The sequence below is a fragment of the Amblyomma mixtum genome, chromosome 4 (assembly GCF_055824585.1).
Source record: "Amblyomma mixtum isolate Tamu chromosome 4, ASM5582458v1, whole genome shotgun sequence".
Classification (NCBI taxonomy): domain Eukaryota; kingdom Metazoa; phylum Arthropoda; class Arachnida; order Ixodida; family Ixodidae; genus Amblyomma; species Amblyomma mixtum.
This window is the reverse complement of record NC_143015.1, coordinates 146,952,213-146,973,469: the sequence shown is the minus strand read 5'-3', so window position 1 is coordinate 146,973,469 and position 21,257 is coordinate 146,952,213.

Genomic DNA, 21,257 nt, shown 5'->3' with positions numbered 1-21,257 from the left:
CACATTTATGTTCGCTAATAAAAATGCAGTGAACCAAAAATAAGTAACGCGACTAAGACACACAGATAGGGTGCGCGCGCGCACAGACAGAGAGTGAGCTTGAAATGATGCAACAATCCAAAATATCTACCCTTTTGAAAAAAAGTAATGTTCTCAAATATTCGCCATTTAACACAACACTGAACGGCTGCACGAGCAAAGCAATGTATTGTTGAGCATTATTAGCTCAGACCAGTTACGGTAAGCGAAACTTGCAACCTGCTTTAAGCACTCATTTTACAGCAACGAGCGAGACAGGAAATTAAGTAGGATCTGCGAAGTTTTTAAAGTTTTTCATGCCAGGCAGTCCTATTTGCTGTCGTAAGTTTTTGTTATTTGATCCAGCGCACGGCCTTGAAATGAGATCTTTTTGCTGCCTTTTCGGTCGTGTAAGCGTTTATGGTCGAAGTCAAGCCGCAGTTAAAATACTAAAATTTTGGACTGTAACCATACGCAAACCACAATGTATATGTCAAATAATCGCCCAACTTTTCTTGCAGGTGCAAAAGTCTTCGTGCCCCGTTATGCCTACTTGGTGATTACGATGGACTGTTTCCAGGCTGCTGCGAGAACATCCCCCAGTGCTCAGACTCGTACAAAGAATACCTAAAGGAAGAAGCACATCGCTTAGAACTCAAGGAACTTGCAGCTCGAGGAATAAACAAGACGAAGCGGTCTTAAAAAAATATTAATTGAAAACCATGTGAAATATCCCATCCCTCTTTGGATGTTGCGATATTTGCCGATCTAAGCGCTGAAGCATGACAAGTAGTGTGTAGTTTTTCGGGCTTTTGAAACGCTAATAAAACCTGAATAAAGCAGTAGCCAAAAACTTTCTCAACAAAATCATATTTTCGGGAACAGTGCCAATGAATTGTTTTATCCCACCTACAGGAGACAGCCCGAGTTTAAATACAGACTGCCTCAGCTATTTTTGCAAAGACATTTAAAACTCACATGAAATTCGTGTATTGAAGCCGGCACCAAAAGTAGTGGCAAATCTTCACGACAGAATCGAGCCGAGCACGCAAAAATATTTATCTCAGTGCTTAGAGCGCTCTAACGAAGGCGAAAGAACACTCGGTTGCGAATGCTTTAGGCTACTCTGCCAGCCTCCAGCGTCTGTAGCTATCTAAATAATTGGTTGGTTTTGGAGAAAAGTAAATGGCGCAGTATCTGTCTCGCACATCTCGGTGGACACCTGAACCATGCCTTAAGGGAGGAAAGGAAGATGGGACTTAAAGAAAGGAAGGGAGAGGTGCCGTAGTGGAGAGCTTCGGAATAATTTCGACCACCTGGGATTTTAAACGTGCACTGACATCGCGTAGCACACGGGTGCCTTTTGCGTTCCGCCTCCATGGAAACGCGGCCGCCGCGGTCGGGTTCGCATCTGGGTACTCCGGCTCGGTAGACGAGCGCCTTAACTACTATTTGTAGCACAGGCTATGGACTGAATGACCTTCGCCTCGTTTTTATAATTCTTCATGTGTTCCTTCTGGCCTTCCCAACGCTCTCCGACATCAGTGCTGCAGTCGTCGGTGAGTCAACGGTACTGAAGGCACGCCTCGGTCTCTTAGCGGCCCGTACGCGTAGCTGCCCACAGCGGGGAGAAGGCGGCCAAGTAGGCCCAAAACTCTGCTAAGGGCGGAAAAAATGAGGCAAGCGTCACAATGTGTTTACTTGCGAAATTAGAGAAGAACGCTGAGCTCGCTGTCAGCACAGAAAAAATAAGGGGTTGCTCGATGGTGAGCAGACAGGCAAAGAAAGCGCAAAATTCTGCGGTAAACCTACTTCGCGCTGCGAACCGACAAGAATCGACAAGAAGCTGGTCAAAGCTTGTCCAACGTTCATGTAATGAGCCCGCTCCTTGGCCGGAAACAGAGAAGCCGTGGTCTAGAATACATGTGGATTTTGCGGGTCCTTTCGAAGGTCACATGCCGATGATTGTGCTGGATTCTTATACCAAATAGATCGAGGTAACTGCAATGAGGCTGACAGTTCGGAACAAACAACGGAAGCATTGCAGACGACGTTCTTGCCGAGGACCCTTGTGAAGGACAACGGGCCGCAGTTTACTAGCGAGCAGTTCAGGACATATATGAAGCTCAATGGCATCTTTAATATGCGGACAGCTCGTTACAAGCCAAAGTCTAACGGTCTGGCGAAAAGGGCGGTACAGGCTGTGCAGCACGGGTTAAACAAAAATACGCGCGGTAGTTTGCAATCTCGTCTGGACCATATTCTTTCTCATTATTGCCGTACTCCCCTACCAAACGGGAAAACACCGGCTTCCACGACTCTCGGATATCAACCACGCTATTTATTGCACAATGTCGGGTCACGACCCTCTCCGTCTGCAGGTGCGTGGCGCGCAACAGCGGAAAACCGCTGCACAAGGAAATTTGGTTCAAGAACTACAGAATGGGCAACAAATGGAAACCAGGAAACCAGGCGCGGTACAGTCCACCGACGGCTCAAGCATGACAACAGTAAATACGGAAGGTTGGGAGCAACGTTGCCCCCACATCGACCAGCTGAAGACCAGGACAATTTGGAAGTAGAGGAGGCTACGCTCGTGGCAGCGACAGAAACATCAACGGCTGAAGACAGCGCAAGCGCATGGGTACAATCGCAGCCTCAAGTTCACGGCAGCGGGGACAGTCAGTCTCAAGCAGGCACGAACATTAAAACGCCGCCAGAAGGCCAAGCCGATGCCTGTACAAATGAGGCACAAGTGACCGACGACGCTGAAGTGGCACTGCTACGTACCGCTGCTACGCATCGCTGATTATAGCATGCCATAAGAATGAAAAAACTGGCACATATTAATGAGCCCGCCGCGGTATAAATTGGTCCGGACTGGAACATCATGCCAATCGACTCTGTGCACCATTCTGATCAGCTCTAGCTGACGACTGCCGTTGTGCTTTCGCACGTTAGCACTGAGACCCCACTGACCGATTTCGCCGCTGTGTGTCAGTCGACGCTGGCTGCCTCTGTCTGTCTCTGGTTTCTCGGTAAGAGCTGCCTTGCTTTATGAAGACACACCGATAGCTGACACTGCCATCACTGGGCTACGGCGCATCGCTTAATCGCTGGGCCATTTTTGTATCAGGATTGAAATGAGACCTCCCAGTTATCTATGAATGCAATCGAGAGAGTGACGAATTCCGCATATTGCGGAACGTAAAAGACCTCTCAAGTTTAAATCCGCTAGCACAAAGGGTCCCACTCATTGATTTTGCCGATCTATGTTTTCTGCCTGCCTGACTGAACACCGAGCGTCGAATTGAAACCAAAGTGAAACTGAAAATCTAGCACACACAATTGGCCTGTGGCCTAACTACGGTAAAGCGTTATTCATTTTTTTTCTTTACTTTAACACTCATCTGATTCATCACGTAAAACCCATACCTAGGACAACTGCGTTACAGAAAAAAAAAAGTACAAAAAAGCGTTTCTTTGCGTGATGTCGAATATACCAGAACGAAGAAAAATGCTCCGATTGCCGCCGGAGAGCGTGTATCTTTGCATGTGTGTCCCCTTACACTATCCCTATCCCTCTAAAGCAGCGAAGTTGTCTGGGGCAGAAATGACTAGCATTTTTTCGAATCTTCCCTTCTCCATAACCAAAGGCGACGCGCGCCCCATATGGAGGGTGAGTGAGCGTTTACAGAGTAGACATTTGTGTGTCTTCGGGGCCCACTTTAGCAAGAGGTAACTGTCAGAAGTAGCTCGTCTATGAGAGGGGTGCCCAGCTCCGCAATTCAGCCTGTGTTGTTAGTAATATAAATTAGGTTCAATTGAAGAATGCGCTACCGCACAACGGCTAAGGTCACCATGACTGTCGATGACTCAGCGCACCACCGACAGAGCTCGTCAGTCTTATGGAACTCCGCGTTTCTGATCCTATTGTTGCCGGACTGTCGCAATGCCCGGGGGACAATTTTGATTGCTTTCTTGTATAGCGAATATTAAAAGCTCTATTTCAGTCGAACGTGACCTTTTTAAGTATGTTCACATTTCTCCTGATGCGTGAATCGTAATTTCTCTGTATCGTCTGTCTGCTATGTAAACCTTGGTGTTCCTTGTTCACTTTTGCAGCTTTGTAAGCACAGCGAGTGGCAACCACCATGAAGATGTTTGCAAAGTGGTTGTAAACAAGCGTGCAACAGTAAAATGCAGTCATTATTTTGACAATTGTCTACAGCAATGGGAGAGAGCAGAAGGTACTGTGCTCTTCGTGGGATACTCTTAACGGAATAACTCGTGAGGGGCTCTCACCCGAACTTGTTAATCTTCTTGAAAGAAAGAAAGAAGACTATCGATAGATTCCAGTGCACTGACCTCCGGCGGATTATAGCGGCTTCTTTTTTCGGCACCGTTTGGAGAGGTAAGAGGTTTGAATCCTCCAGACACCTACCCGCTGCAGAAAACAGGGCTACATGCGCCTCCATGGCAAAGATGTCATTGTAGAGCAAAGTCGTGACCCGGGGAAGAAAAAGGAAAGTGCGGTCTTCTGAATAAAACATCCAACTTTGAACAAAAGTCTGTGAAACAAAACAAACTAAAAAGTATTGCAGCGTTCTACCTGACCATTCATTTTTTTTCTTCAGCTTTCAAATTAGTTGTTATCTCCCAGGTATAAAATAATTACGGTGTTGATTTCCCACTGACCTCCATTGAAAATTAAAAACATAGAACCATTCCCCCATAATTCTTGCTTTCCATGATTGCTGGCTTCCTTCGTATTTATTGCTAAGGTCTGCCATGTTTACTGGTCAGTCACTGGCCGGAATAAAACACTGCATGGTGGAGAGCCCTGGCACGAACGACCATTGAAAACCCATGGATAATATTTTCGTCGTTATAGTCAGCATTAGTACGCTTCTTTTAGTGAAGACAGCGTTCTGGGAAATGTTTATGGCATGCTAATTCAAACTGTTTTGGGTTTATTCGTGGTATGGAGCATGTAGGAAATCTGCACAAACGTTTCTAGTTTGCCTCAGCACCACAGCTTGGTGCATGCAACTGAAGAAAAACTGTTATGTCGACTAGCAAACAGCTAGCGTTGAACAAATTTGAACAAGGGACAGAACCTGGAATAGGACGACTGCTTACTTAAGCATCTTAATTTTCCAACCAGTGAAGGCTTCGAAGAGGAAGAGAGAGAGAGAGGCACATACAATGACATTTGCTTCCAACAATCACGTGGATGAGCTGTTAGGAAAGTTTTCTTTTTAGCCTTGGCTGCTTCATTTAACTATCAGAGTCCTTTTTTTGTTAGTGCAATTATTACAGCCCAAACGTACAGTTTCACCTGCCTGTGATTCCACATAGGTAAGGACCAAAACATAGAAACAATACAGTTGACGTTTACATGCGCTTATTGATCACTCCCAAGAAGTGTCTGACGTTAGTATGCTGCACGTAAGCGCACACCTGCGCGATGTATGGCGGCGACACCTTGGAGAGAGTTATTGCCTCCTTTTGAAAATACTGGGTTCGCGGTCGAAAAAAAAATGGTATGCCTCCAAACACAAATCAAAAGGGCACGGCTGAGCGCCATGTGCCACTGCGCTTTCAGATATGTCGTTCGACCGCTTGATGATCTCCTATCTTCAATATTACATTTAAGCCGACAGCGCTTGCTATGGAATAATCAGAACTTCTTTTTTCAGCATCCTCTGAACAACCTAAGCACTTTCTTTTCCGCTTTTTTCGACATTTCGACAATAGAAGCTGGACGTTAGCTATGAGAAATTCTCATGACTAGCTGCAAAGCATACTCCTCATATATTCTACACTGATTTCACACCTTGAATTCGCCAGGAGAGTAAGGGCTTCTTTGCAGTCACCATGTTCGGGTTTCGCCCTCACATGTCTGCACAGAATGTCGTTCCCCAGCTGCACAGGGATGTAATACGACTCACAACTATGCAACACAATGACAAAGCCATCCTCGCCCTTGGTCTGAAATGGGCTTTCGACAATGTGAAACACGGAAGCGTCCCGGCCAACTTGAGTTCTACCGATTGTGGGGCTGGGACGTACGCGTATGTAAGAGATTTCTTGTCTAATCGCCAGGCCTTTCTTCGGATTGAGGGCGAGGAATACGGCCCTTACATGATGAGAACACGGGGTACCCCTCAGAGAGCAGTGTGATCACCGCTCCTGTTCAACATTCCTATGATGCGCCTCCCAAGCCAATTGGCCCGGGTGGAAGGCATTCAACACGCGTTATATGCAGATGATATTACAATTTGGACCACTCAGGGGAGCTTTGGGGACATGGAGGATCGCCTTCAGCAGCCTGATTCCATAGTCGATGCGTATGCTAGTGACTGTGGGCTCCAATGTGCTCCAGCGAAATCAGAGCTTCTGCATGTCAGAGCGAACCCAAAGGATAGGACAGCAATATACGTCTCTCTGTCAGGAGGTCCTATTAGAGAGGTGGGGGAGCTCCGTATTCTGGGCCTTTTCATTCACCAGAGACTAAGACCGGACTCGACTATTGCGAAACAAAAGAGAGTAGGCGAACAGGTAGGGCCCACGATCCGCCGCGTTTCCAACAAGCGGGGTGGTCTGCGGGGCAGAGACGCGCTTCGGCTCGTCTATGCCTTCGAGACTAGCCGGATCCTCGACGCCATGCCATATCTCTGCACTACTAAGCAAGACGAGGCGCGAATAGACGCCATCATCCGCAAGGCAACTAAGCGAGCCCTGGATCTCCCGGTGGCTACCTCTAATGCCAAACGCAAGGCATTGGGGGTGCTAAACTCCTACCAGGAGCTGCGGGAGGCCCACCTCGTGAACCAATACACGCGGCTCATGCAGACAGCTCCTGGGCGCCGCCCGCTAAACCGCCTGCTAAACCGCTTACACATCCAACACGACTGCACTTCAGAGGAGGCGGAGCGTATCGCAGTACTATGGCGCCATATGCTCTGGGTCTACCCGCTCCCCCGCAACATGGACACCGACATGCATGAAAACAGACGACAAGCGCGTGCTCGGGCTCTTGAGAGACAACACTGCTGCCGACCCGGTGCATATTATGTAGACGTAGCAGGGTCATCGCCCACGGGATATTACTCGGCCGCTGTCGTTCCCCAGGAAATGCACGTTTATGGACTCTAATTTGGAGCTCCGAATTCAATGCGGGCCGAGGAACTAGCGATAGCGCTGGCTGCCGCCCACGCCAATTCAAGAATAATCATCACGGACTCCCGAAAAGCATGTGAACATTACTTGACAGGGGAGATCTCCCCCTTAGCTGCTTGTAATCTACGACGGACTGCCACTGATCCAACACCCAAACGAATCATTTGGGCTCCTGGCCACCAGGGCTTACGAGCTAATGAGGCCGCTGACGCGGCTGCCCGAGCGCTTACTCACCGGGCTCCTCAACCCAGTTCTTCTGGCTCGGAGACTAACCAGTCGCTGCTGCGATTCAAGGAAATATTAACACATTATAGCGACAACCACCGCCTTTTCCCGGCCCCTGCAAAAGGGCTGAGTAAGACGGAGGAGCGAACTTTAAGGCGCCTGCAGACAGGTACTCTACTCTGTCCTGCAATAATAAAACATTACGATCCTAACACGGATGGGCGATGCCCACACTGTGGGGAGACCTGTGATATCTTCCACATGGTGTGGGCATGTACTCAAAATCCATACCTACCCCCTTCCCCTACCCCTTCCAGAGAGGAATGGGAGACTGCCCTCCTCAACTGCTCCTCGCTTGAGTCCCAAAGGGCTCTGGTGAAACGGGCGAGAGATGGGGCCTCGTCATGCGGTGTCCCGGACTAGGGACGCCGACCATGTAGCGGGGCCACTCTGGTGCTCCCCAACTCTCTTTCACAAAATAAAGTTTTCACCACCACCACCACCACCATGCCAGGTTTTCCGGCAAACGTAGTCATTGATAAGGTCCTGAAAATGAGAGCTTAGCAAAATTCTCTCAAATATAGAATGACAACTGTTTTATCAGGCGCACTGTGCAGCCTGACGACGGTGTCATTTTCACTAACGACATTACGGTAAAATTTGCTCTCAGATTCATGTAATAAAAACAAAATGGACACACTCGATGCCAAATTTGAGCACTTAGTGGTTCCTGTAATTTCAATTCATAACACTATATGGCTTTCAACGGAAGCTCTCGACTGACCTGAAATTCAGTACTGTTTCAGAACGGCATTAGCTGCATACAAGTATATGGCCCGCATTGCCCTTCCTGGTTGACCGCATCGTGTTCACGACATTTGCAATAATGGCGACTGCGACACACGTGCGCAGAAGCATACCGAACAATTCTGGACGAAGCAAGTTGTCAGCTGTAAACCGTTTATGGACGCAATTTTTTCTTATAATGTAATTTTTCACTATAACAATCAATATATCCGCAGATCGCCGGACAGAGGCTTTGCATATTTTTTTCATTTATGTCATTTTCCATCATCAAAAGCGTTCCCCATTGGTTTTCTGTGGCTGGCAGTTTTAACTATTCGATGCGATCAATCGAAACACTTCAAAAGAAAGATCTTGCTACAGATAAGAAAAATGGACCATTACCTTCGAGAAAAGCTTGCTGAGGGGCTAGTTGGTTTTCAGTCATTATATTCATCTCATTCAGAGCAAAACACACTCCTGACAAAAGAAAGGAACACAAAAGATGAAACATCGTCGCCCGTGTTTCGTCTTGTGTGTTCGTTTCTAGGTTTTTCCTTTCAAATCTTCCTATATAGACATTGTTAGATTGAATTCTTCATACTCTGACTCATTCATTAATTCATAAAACACTACATCCATATACGGAACCTTAAAGAGGAAGTTCCTTACACCGCATAACATGAACATCAGCGCAAAACGCATGCGGCGAACTCAGCAGTTAACATTTCGTGATAAGCCGTAGTTATCTAGAGAGCGCCCGTAGGCAGCGTGGCCACATTTTCTTATATTCGGAGATCTCAGTCGTTTCAAATATTCGCAAAATGTTCCCAAAGAACGAGTTGTCATTTATGACAGCGGCAAATAAATGCTTCAAAACTATTTTCAGCATGTCGGTACAAATAGGACGGCACAGATGAATCGTCGCCTTCATTTTGCTGTTTCAAAAAACTGCGTGCTGCAACGTGCTCATAAACGCCTTCTGATGGAATGGTGACAATCACGCGGTGACTGACGCTTGCCAGATAACTCAAAAAACGACAAACAAAGACTGCCCCGTGTAACCCGTCTTTCGCGTGGAAAGACCGATTTTACAAAGTGGTATACTCACCGCAGTCGAGGCGTAGTGGCTTTATCGGCCGGCCCGGCTTCTGGCGGAAAGGGGATCGAATAATTCCGCGGATACCCACGGGGCCCCCTGCAACGGGGTACAAGCGCAGCACATTTGGTGCACAGCGGGATTCAACACTTGAGAAGAGCTCGCTTATTCGCCACCACACCTGATTCTTCACATCAAGTGTGTCCAGGGGGCATGCATTTACACCACAGCACCAGCCGGTAGCTGAAAAAAAAATTTTGGTGCAGCCACTGGCTGCGCAGTTACGCTCTAATCAACACCGAGTTTCTTTTGGTAGAATTTATAATCTAATTTTTTCTCCACCGGCTGTTGCAGTAAGAAGCACTTATCATACCCCGCAACGTGTACTTTTCCTTATTTTCTATTGCAGGACGGCGGAGGTGCTGGGTTTAATGTTTTTGAAAGGCAAGGTCCGAAAATCTGCGGCAAGGGTGTAATAGAGAATTTGGAAGAGAGCACCTGCCGAGGTTAAAGTAACCTAGCGCAGCTGTAATGTGGACGATGTTTCTTGCCTTTGAAACTTTTTGAGTCCAGGTGATGATAGAAGCTGCACGTGCCTAATGTTAGAGCGTGACAATTCTAGCTGCGAAACGTGCTGCTTGAACATTAAGCCTACACGGATTTGACGCCGTGAATATTTGGCAACGTTAAATAATTTAGAAACGTTTTTATATTGGTCAAGATCTCGAAAATCGGAGCGTACCACAATCTTGTCAAAGTTGGAATGAAAACTGCTTTGTGAGATGAAATCTGAAGCGACTTAACTTTAATTCTTGCTTTCATATTCAAGGAATGATGTCAGAGCTGGCTCACTGTTTGCCAAATAAAAGCAGTTTGGGGCATTTTGGATATTTCAGTACCAATAGCAGATTTTTTTCAAGGAAAGCTGTCGGTTATGCTGGAAATCAGCATTGATTAATTTCCGTCTCTCGTTTTATGCTGGTAGACGATCTGCATTGCTCCTCAGGCCCTTTCAAGCGGAAAGTTATTGCAAGTTATTGCAAGTTAATAAATGAGCTATGCTCTAGGTATAAGATTAGACGGTCTTCATGCTAGGGTAAAGCGGTGAAGGTGGCTTGGTGGGCACCTATCTCTAAAGCAGCCGTCGTCGTCACTTCGAAGCACGGGGTTGCTACGACGTGCATCTTTCCTTCAGATATTTCCTCTCGCATCTCTTCTAACACTCGTCTATACACTCGCAGCAGAAATCTTGGCTCCACTCGATTCAGTTCACGGGGCCGAACATTTTAACGCGACAGCGTTAAACGTCCCCGTGTCACAGGAAAGCCGGTGTCGGCGTTGTTGTTGGCGGCATTTTAACACGAGAATCTCCAAATAAAATCTCCAAGTGCAAAATCTTGTGGAGATACGGGGACCCGAACCCAGGCCTTTCAGACTACGGGGCGAGCACGCGCAGAACATGCAACGGTTTTTTTTCTTTACTGCATGGAAGTACACACACGCTTACAGGTTTCAAGTCCGAATTAACCAGGCCGCATCCAGCAACCCGTCACACAATATCACACCAACATCCGGCTCTCTCTTTGTTAGCACATCGAAACTCCGGGAGACACGCATGCAAAGAGGAAAGGGAGCCACGCAGTGCGGCGATCGTGCGCCGCATATACCCCCGCACAATAGCGCACTGCTCTCTCAACAGAGACGTCGACGCCGCTATGAACTTGCCGCTTGATCACGCCGCTATGAACTTTCGTGGGACGCTTGTGGTCGTTTTTTTTTTTTGTGGCGGGCGACAATACTCGCACTTCGGTAACATTTCTGTGTGTCGGGCGACAATAGTCGCGGTTCTGTATTTTTGTGTTTCGGGCGACAATAGTCGCAGTTCTGCTTCTTTCGTGTCGTGCGACAATAGCCGCCGCTCTGTATCATTGTGTATCGGGCGACATCAGTCGCCGCACTGCGACTTTGTACAACCGAGAGACGGTTGTCCCTTTTCAGACAACGGTCCAATAAAATTCTCTTCAATGCTGCTCTTACGCAGGCTAAACAATTCTATGAACAATGAAAGATTACATGGAACTTTATAACCTTAAATTGTAGGCAAACATGTTACAGTATAGGGCGTAATCGAACCAACAAGCCTTCGTAGCGAGGTTTAGCATGCTAAACAACGCTACATAGGTTTGTTTCTTCGAACTGAATAAAAGTGTACCTGGTCAATGCGTTGTGCCATTTTACTTCGTGGCGGGTCTTTGTGTACTGATCTGTCCATGAATAAGATTGAGAATAAGAATTTTGAAACGTGAACCAATAACAATCACCTTCTAACCTAAAAGCAATTCAATCGACTGCCATGAGCTGCGGAAAAGCAGCGCCATCTATTTTGTAGAGATGAAAGTAAACGCGAGTAGCTTGGGCTGAGGTACCGTAGGTGGTGTTTGGACCATGTTCGGCTTGAGTATGGGTTAATGAAGTTTTATGGACTAAAGCGACTTAGACTATGAGGGACACCGTTGTGAAGGGCTCCGGAAATTTCGGAAACCCGGGGTTCTTTAACGTGCGCTAAGATCGCACAGCACATGGGCCTCTAGAATTTCACACACATCGAAATTTGACCGCCGCGCAGGGGTCGAGCCAGCATCTTTCGGGTCAGCAACCAAGCGCCATAACCACTGAGCGACCGCTGAGACAGGTACAGCAACCTTTCCTTTCCTCTAAATCACAATCACAACAGAGACGCACAATGGATGGATGGGTGGAAGAAACTTTATTTAGCAAGAGAGTTCGAGTCCCGCAGGCCTCCTGGGCATCCGCACGACCCCACATACGGTGTAAACGTTCATGTGGTGTTGGTCCATGACGTATACGGCCCGGCACAAGATCGCCGGCTGACGGCGATCTTGTGCCTGTTGAAGTGCCGTGTCTCTGCTTGTTGTAGCCATCTTGCAGGTATTGTTGTTTCGATGAGTGCGTAGCAGGACGTGTTCTCCCGGCTGTGTGTTGGCTGCTGCGCAGATGCTTCAGAGCAGCTGCTATGGCTGCACAGTTGGTAGATACAGGCCTTCTTGCGAGGGAAAAATTACCTTGTAGGCTTGCGGAGGTAGCGACGCCATCTGTCTGTTGCGGCGCTCAACAATCCTTATGGAGCGCAGCTGCATTCTGTTGTGTTTGTACATCGAACGCCACGTCGACGCCGGCAGTGACGCAGGCCCTGAGTTTTCTGCTTGCGCTCGTGCTGTTTTCTTCTTCCCGTAGGTGCCGATGACATTAGTCCACTCGGCAGGATAGTCCGTCGCTTTGAGAGTCTCGTCCTGAACTTGCACTTGTGCGCGGTTGTTTTGCAATTTTTTTTTGTGGTGCTTTTACCTGGGGGGTAAGAAAAAGACGTTAGAGTCGTCCTAGAATCCATCACGCACAACTCTAGCATCTTTTTGCTACCACCGAAGTAAAAGTGTGTTTAAAGGAAATGCGAATCACGGAGCGTCTAAGTTTCACTCTTAGCGTTTCTTTCCATCCTGATAAGTTGGGGATAAAAGTCTTTCGGACGCGCGGAAACCGCACTAGGCATACAGGTACTGCACGGTTTCTAGCGATCAAGCCTTTTGACAAATAAATGATAGTGTTCATGAGTCTGACTTTCACCTCAGTAAGTATCGTCTCGAGCCACGAGCTAATGACGGAGCTGTCAACCTTACCGCTCACGCGTCGTAGACGCTTTCAACCTGAAAGTGCATTCTACCCGACCGCGGCGGCCGCGTTTTGATGGAGGCGAAACGCAAGAGGCGTTCGTGTGCTGTGCGATGACAGTGCCCGTTAAAGATTTCCAGGTGGTCAAAATTATCCGGAGACCTCCACTACGGCACCTCTTTCTCTCTTTCTTCTTTCACTCCTACCTTCCTCCCTCATCTTACGGCGCGGTTCATGTGTCCGAAGAGATATGTGAGACAGATACTGCGCCATTTCCTTCCCTCAAAAACCAATTTGCCAATTTTACGGGACGAGTGGGACACAGAACCTTAAATCTCTGAGTTTTCACTCTGCTTCCCTTCTAACGTGTAACTGCGGCATAAACCGCGAGAAGCCGGCAAGAAATATACGAGAGTCCGGCCTTTTAGGTTTAAAACAACAAATGCTCGCCATAGTTCTCAGGAACAGGATAGCGATTTCACCTGTTAATGTTTTCATCACCCATATTTTCTAGTTAAGCAGCAGTTCACATGTGAACGACGTGACGACACGTAGGTGAATAATCTGCTTTTTGTTTTCTTTCATTTCGGTGCGACCCAAAATAAGGAACAGTCCGCAAAAGCGCGAAATCAGGCTGGCAACATCAACCTACGCAAAAGCAGGTCAGGACTCATTATGTGAGAGACCACCTATGACGTCATCCCTGTTTCGGAGCTATCAGAGAATTGTCTGATACCCGGAAGGTTTCGGTGGCGATAACCGCAGTGCTGTCACGTTAATACATATTTTCGACCTATCCTCTATAAAATTCTGCGGCTTTCTTTACGGAGCTCAATAGAGCACTGCGACGGGATATTAAACATATCCGCTTTCACTGGAGCTTCATCTTCATTCTTACTCCAAAACGGCGAAAACATTAAGTGCCGGAAGTACAGCAAATCTAGCAATAGTGGGCATCAGCTCTGGTACCAAAGCTTTAAGCATAACATATGCACTGGCTACGGGGGCGCCTGCCGCCGCTTTATCACTTGTATACACGGTGTAACCACGCGCGCTGTTGCGGTAGATAGGCGCCATGAGAATCAAATTTCCTTCTGAAGTTTTAGGAATTATCAATGTCATTGAGGCCCACTGAGTTCATTTTATATTTCGGTGTATTCAGAGTCAAAGAATGCACCTTTATGTCTCGCTCGCAGCTCGTAGCAATAACCGAAGTTAACATCGCTTAGCTTAGGAACACACCCCTCAGTGCTCTCATGAATTGTAGGGCAACTTCAGTGTAGTTTACTTTATCTTAGTTTCAACATTTCACAGCGTTTACAACAAATATTGAAATGTTCAAGCGTCAAAACTAAAAGTGCATCAACTTTTGTGTCTTATTTTCAGAATGTGCAACTGAAACGAGCAAGCTTTTCTTTGACCAGATAACTTTGATTATAACTAAATATATTCACATACGAAGTCACACGTTTCCTGTCGGAACAACGCTAAGAGCATATCCGCCGCTGTGGTTGAGGTATATGCTGATAATATTCTTGATTAGATGGCCTTCATATACGCAGTTCTCTTAACCATGATAAAGAAGATTGAACAATTTTGATGATCTAGCTTATAGTAACGCTCCTGTAGAGTACCGTCATAACTAAAATAATAACTAATGGTAGGACCCTCGGCATATTGCTAGTGTAGACACGGTATTGGCTATACAGTTGCGGAAGCCAGTTTTTACGCGCACTTTTTGGCTGCCGCTTTGGCTGAAATGGTGAACCCTTCGAGAAAACAAATGGATTTCGGCGTCGGAGCTCTGTGTTAAACGTGTAATCACCTCAGCTGCGGGGATACACACTTCTTGGGAAAACAAGTTGCCTTTAAAAAAAATGCATGTCTTAGCCAAGCACTTTGTTCATGTCGCTTTGGTAGCTCGGTGATACACACTTCTTGAGAAAACAAGTTGCCTTTAAAAAAATGAATGTCTTAGCCAAGCACTTTATTCATGTCGCTTTGTAGACTTTGGTAAAAAAAAAAATTCCTGGGAAAGCGTTTTGCCTTAAAAAAAATGCATGTCTTAGCCAAGCACTTTGTTCATGTCGCTTTGGTAGCTTGGTGATACACACTTCTTGAGAAAACAAGTTGCCTTTAAAAAAATGAATGTCTTAGCCAAGCACTTTATTCATGTCGCTTTGTAGACTTTGGTAAAAAAAATCCTGGGAAAGCAATTTGCCTTAAAAAAATGCATGTATTAGCCAAGCACTTTATTAATGTCGCTTTGCTTCCTGTGGTAATACAAACTTCCTGGGAAAACAAGTTGCCTTCTAAAACATACATGTCTTAGCCAAGCAACAAATCATTCACTGCTTTCCCAGGGCTTTTTAGTTTGCATTTATTTCTTACATATTTACTTGTCACCGTTGCTCATATTAAACACGAAGTCAACAATGCAGACTTTCATTAAATATCTCCAAACGGCAACGTTTAACATATCACAAGTAGCTTTCTTGAACGCATGACTTAAAGCACCTTTAAAGTGCCTTGCCATCTGAAAAGCATTACGTGTTCCGTGTTTGACAGTCGGCAACGGTACTAGAAACGCCGAGACAGCGGAGGTGAGTTAGGCCGTATGCGGTAGTCACTGTGCTACAAACAAAAAGAGGCGCATGAAGGCAAAAGTTGGGCTGATTGGTCATGAATGTTTAGGGAAAAGAGCATTTGCAGACTTTCCGACAGGGGTTCAAGCCCGAATTCAAGCAGGCGATAAAAACACTTTCAGGTTCTTGTACTTGCAGAACAGTTTACATTGACGCTAAATATAGTATAAAGCCCTCACCGGAAAGAGAACACACACTGCAATAATCGTTTCAAGTTAATGCCGAGTGTCCCTTCCTTCTCTGGAGAACCCATTCATTTCCTGGTAAAGACTAAAGAAAGAAGTTGCAATGGACAAAGAAACACGCACACCACAGTTCAAAGCCAGAAATTCCGGATCTCTGGCAGCCGTTATGCAAAGTTACTTAGTGGGAGAAGTCATATAATAAATATCCAACCTCGATGTGCAACCTTACCCAAGGAAGTTCACGCATTGACCCCTTTCCAGCTAGAAATAAATGCTATCTAAATATTTTCTGATGCAGAACAGCCTGCACATCACATTTTGCGTTTTTAAGAAAACACAGTGTTGTATACGTTGGTTGAAAAGGTGCTTTATTCGATCATGTCACCAGAAAGGATCGAAAAGCGTTCTGGTTGCTCCACACACTAGAAATATTGTAACTATAATGCTCTCTGTATCGCGTATGTCAGCATCTTCTATTAGCCGTAGTACTTCATCGTGATCATCATCATCAGCCTGAGATGCTTTTGTCGCATGTCTCTAATTAACCCTTTCCTCTGCTGGTCGCGGCAGGTTAAAGTGGAGGATTATTGGAGAGTCCTAATAAACTACCAAGTTGATTTTATGTCAGAATACGCATCTCAATACCATACACACCTTTCGTGCGAAACTTCGCCTTGTGCGTAAAGTGAGGAGAAATAATTCCTGCGCGGCTGAGTACTGAAATCGTGTAACAGAACATCTGGATGAAACAAGTGATAGAAGCAATGAACAATATGATAGACAGGTATTTACGTTAGGAGGTCTGGAAACGTCTTTAGGTAACTTTCACCTGTGATATGCGCTGGCAGATTATATCAGGCGACTACAGTATGAGGTGTGTATGTTTTCCCAAAAGAAGTGTGGCAGGAATTGTGTTTAACTTTTCACGGGTGATCGCGGAGTGGAAAAAATGTTTGTGGTGATAGGAATAAATCGCCGTGGAGCAAAACATGACGATAAAGTTAATGGAAGAGTGCCAGGTTTGGTAATTAGCGACGATGTGGTCTGTTATCAAGTGCGGCGCGCGCTTTCAATGCGGTGACGCTAGTATGTTGGGAATAATCTGAAAAGATGAATCTGACAGCCCCGTCTGGCAATGCCTATCATTTGAGAATAAAGTGTGCTTGATCCGGGTCCCAAATGGATGATTCGCACACAATTTTAATCCGTATTAAGGTAATGTTTCCAAGTTTGCTGAGGTTACAAAGGGCTGCAATGACTCGGCAATTAAGTTTTCTTACTTATCCTGCTTCGCTAAAGCCTCAACGACGTTTCCAACTCCTGAAGGACGTGCACACAACGCCTGTTTCAAGCCGGAATACATACGCTGAGGGACGCTCATTATGAATGTTGTGTATGCATATGCCGGCTAATATGTGCATGCAACCGAAGTAACCTGCGTGCTACCGAGTGAAGAAATGCACTGGAATGAAACCACTGCAAGAATAAAATAGATGTTCAGCCTTTATCTTGAATGCGTCTAAGTTTGAGAGGGTCACCACAGCGCTTTTTGTTATATTTTGTCTTTAAATTGTTTGTTCCATTACAGTCGACATATGAACGTGGGATTCGTTTCTGTGCGAACCGTTTTCTGCGCATAATTGTTGCTTAGACCTAATGTGAGTGTTCTGCAATGTTTATGATCACTTGAGGCCGGATTTTTAGGCACTAAAAACCACGTTTTAGGCGCCATAAATAGGCGGCTAAAATTGAATTTTAGGCACCTAACGGAGAAAAATAGGCACTATAAACTTTATCAAAAGTGCACACAGTTCCGAACTTCAGCGCGCAATATCTGCCGTAAAATAACACAAAAACACAGCAGGAATGATTTGGGACCTTAAGCAAGGTGCGAACATTAGAAGCCATTTTTTTTTTAAGGCTGTCGCGCAACTTTTCGTACAATACAAATGCTTCACCAGAGCGAAAGGGGCGGTTACCAACCCTTTTAAAACACTTTGGTATACCTCGAAACAAACAAATCGCTTGTCGTGTACAAAAGTAGAAACAGTGAACACCTCAACAGGAGGCCACGTATTTAGAAATAAAAATTATTGCTTGAGTCATTTACTCTATGGTTTGAGTGCACGAATGCGTTTTCGTATGCACGCACGACTGCCAGCTGTCTAGTGTGGCCTGCTCCACCAAGATTACCGCCAAATGTCATTTGATGAAGATGGCATGCGGCTGGGGCACAAGGAACGAAAATAAGGCAGATTACCCAGGTGGAAATTTTAATCAGTTAAACTGTTTCCAGCAGGTTTATGGAAAATTTAGAGTTGGTTTAAATTGGATCCAACTGGGAATTATTTGAACGAAACTAAAACTTACTCCGTATACTTTCCGAAATGTTTTGCCATCTTGTCGACTACCACTTTAACAGGCAATGTCATCAACAGTCATCAACAAGCTGCCACGATAAAACGGCAGAAAATAGGAAAAAGGTTGCTTCGTTATTTTCTGCTGACGTGGTTGGTATTGTGTACACAGCCGGCGTAGGTGCAGTGTTCACTACAGGTGACTGACGAGGTCATCTAATGTTGCCACGTGTGTTTTCTACTTAAAACCGCAATGGATTCGAAAGCAAACAGAATCTGGAAGCAAAACCCCAGCGTATTTCAGGCCCCTTTTCTGTAAAATAGGGCACTTTTAGGCACCGACGTCGGAAATTGGCATTTATAGGCACTGACACTCAAAATAGGCATTTATAGGCACTATAGAAAGAGTATTAAACATATTGTCAACACCTAATTCGTGCTCATATGTAAAAATGGTGCGCCTACGAAGCGTTGAAAAAAATAGGCATTTGCCTAAAATCCGGTCTCTAATGATCACATACACGCGACTGTGCGCCGTAAGGATGTTTTTTTTTTGTTGCTATACTGCCCTATAGGTGGTCGGCGAGGATGCTCCCTTCTTTTTTCGAGTCCTAGCTGCGTTTTTTTTTTTTTTTTGCTGGCCACTTTCTGCGTTTTGCGCATGCCTAAACGAAAAGCAAGTTTTTAGTCTGACACGAACTTACTTTTCCATGAAATAGAGCCTCTATGCCGTCACCTCCACGCTCAAAGTTACGTAATAAATACCATTTTTTGCGGTTTTCTCGTGGTCATCGTGGTGTGTTGAAGTATTGCCACAATGAATTGCCGAGACACGGAGCGAAATGTAACGGTGACCTTGCGCAAAAAAAAAATTACAGGCACTTTACACCTCTCTGAGACGCTGCGAATAAAAATTTCTCCACAATATCGCTCAGCGCGATCGCCTGTGCTGGAGCCATTCAAGTAGGTTCAGCCCCGTACAATGCAGTCTGCAGGCAACTGTCAGAACATGTGCTTCCATAATGTGATTGCAGTCAAAAGGGCTTCGTTTCCCGCACTCTAGCCGTTAAAGGCTATCGCTCATCGTTGTCGGTCTCGTTCTTTGTCCGATGTGATTCCAGCGCGACCGCCGATCACGGCGTTACTTCAGATGGCGCTACACTAATTGCACTTCTAGATCTCTAAAGAACAGGTGCTGCACCTGAACACGCTTACAAAATGTGAAAACATATATAGTTTTATCACCGTCGTTATCTACCTTTCATATATCTGTTTTGTAAAAGCCAATAGGCCTAACTGTTCGGTCACCCTCAACCACGCAATCCCACAAGCATGTATATACACAATAGTTCCCCCGTTCGTTTTACAGCCCTGACGGTATTAGCCGAGTTCCCTCTTTTTGCACTAAAGGTGCAAAGGTGCATATAGGCATCGGTCCGAACTCCTGTTGCAAGGTAGCCTCCAGCGTGACTAAAACATGTAAGCAGTACGCAAAGAGTCGCACAGCACACGGGCCTCTAGAATTTCGCCTACATCGAAATTCGGCCACCGCGGTAGTGATCGAACCCGCGTCTTTTGGGGTCAGCAGCCGAGCACCACAACCACTGGGCCACCGCGGCGGCTCTCATGAATTAATTCTTTAATTATGTGCTTAATTCGCCATGCAAATTAATAACAATTTAATTGGTTCCTTAATTAGTAAATTCATTCGCAATTAATTAATTTCTCTCCACTTCAATTAACAATAATTTACTCTAATTACCCTTAATTCACCTTAATGCGCCAATAATTCATATTTAAATTAATTAATTAACCCCAATTCATACTTAAATCACCTGTATTCACTCTTCAAACTTTCTATATTCAATAATTATTGATGCAGTTTCAATTACTGGCCACTTTCCCCCGTTTCATCTAAGAATTCTTTCCGGATTTTAAAATTTGGCGCCACGCATTGGCCCCGCCCAAACTTCCGATCACGTGATCCCACACTTCCGGCATTTTCAAATTTGGCGCCACTTTTTCTCTCTCCCCGTCCACTTTTTGAAATATTTTGGCTCTAATTAATTAACTATTCATCCGATTTCGATTTTTTTTGGGGGGGCACCATCCTCCCATCATCCTCTTTCGATTACAACCACTCGTTTGACGCTACCTCTTCTGAGTTGCCCACAACTGCTGCCGACATAGTCTCGTAATGCTTTCGCATTAAAAATAAACAGAGACAACTATATGCATCTGTACAAAGCTCTCGGCTCGGGAGTCAGGCAGCTAAACCATGGTCTCCCCTATCTGGAAACTTGACGAACCCATCATTAATAGGAAGACGGGGGTTCGATCCCGGCTGCGGCAGTTGAATTTCTTTGGAGGCGAAATTCTAGAGGCCCGTGTACTGTGCGATGTCAGTGCGCGTTAAAGAACCCCAGGTGGTCGAAATTTCCGGAGCCCTCCACTACCGCGTCTCTCATAGCCTTAGTCGCTTTGGGACGTTAAACCCCATAAACCAAACCAAACCAAACCAAACCAAATCATCATTAATAGGCTACTTCCTCCCTATCTATTTTTCAAGCTGTTGGAGCACGGTGTCAATAGCAGTCATGAGTGGCGACATTACTTCGTAGATCATTTATCGAAACAACTAACGTTGATCATTTTTCGCAGATCACGTGAACATAGGTCCCTTCCTTATTGTTATAAAGCCTGGTAGAGCGTTAAATTCTTTCTTTCATCGGACAGTGACGACGACGGCATGTGCAATCCAAACGAGCTGAAAAAACTTTTCTGGAACCTCAGGTTCTTTTTTTCTCATTTCTAATATCGCCGCGAAATTCTTTCCACTCGACTGACGCTGCCGATGCTAGCCTCGCACAAGCGACCCATTGTATTTTGAAATGCCGCTAGAACATGCTGACATTTGCTCTGCTTGCTATGACGCGAGTCAAAAAGATATCTTTGGCTATGCAGACTGCTGCCAGGCATGTCATATCAGGAAATGCGCGAGATTTGGGGACCGTTGTTTAAAAGCGAGAAGTGGTTAACGAAGCAAAATGCTGAAGTGCTTGACGTACCGTTC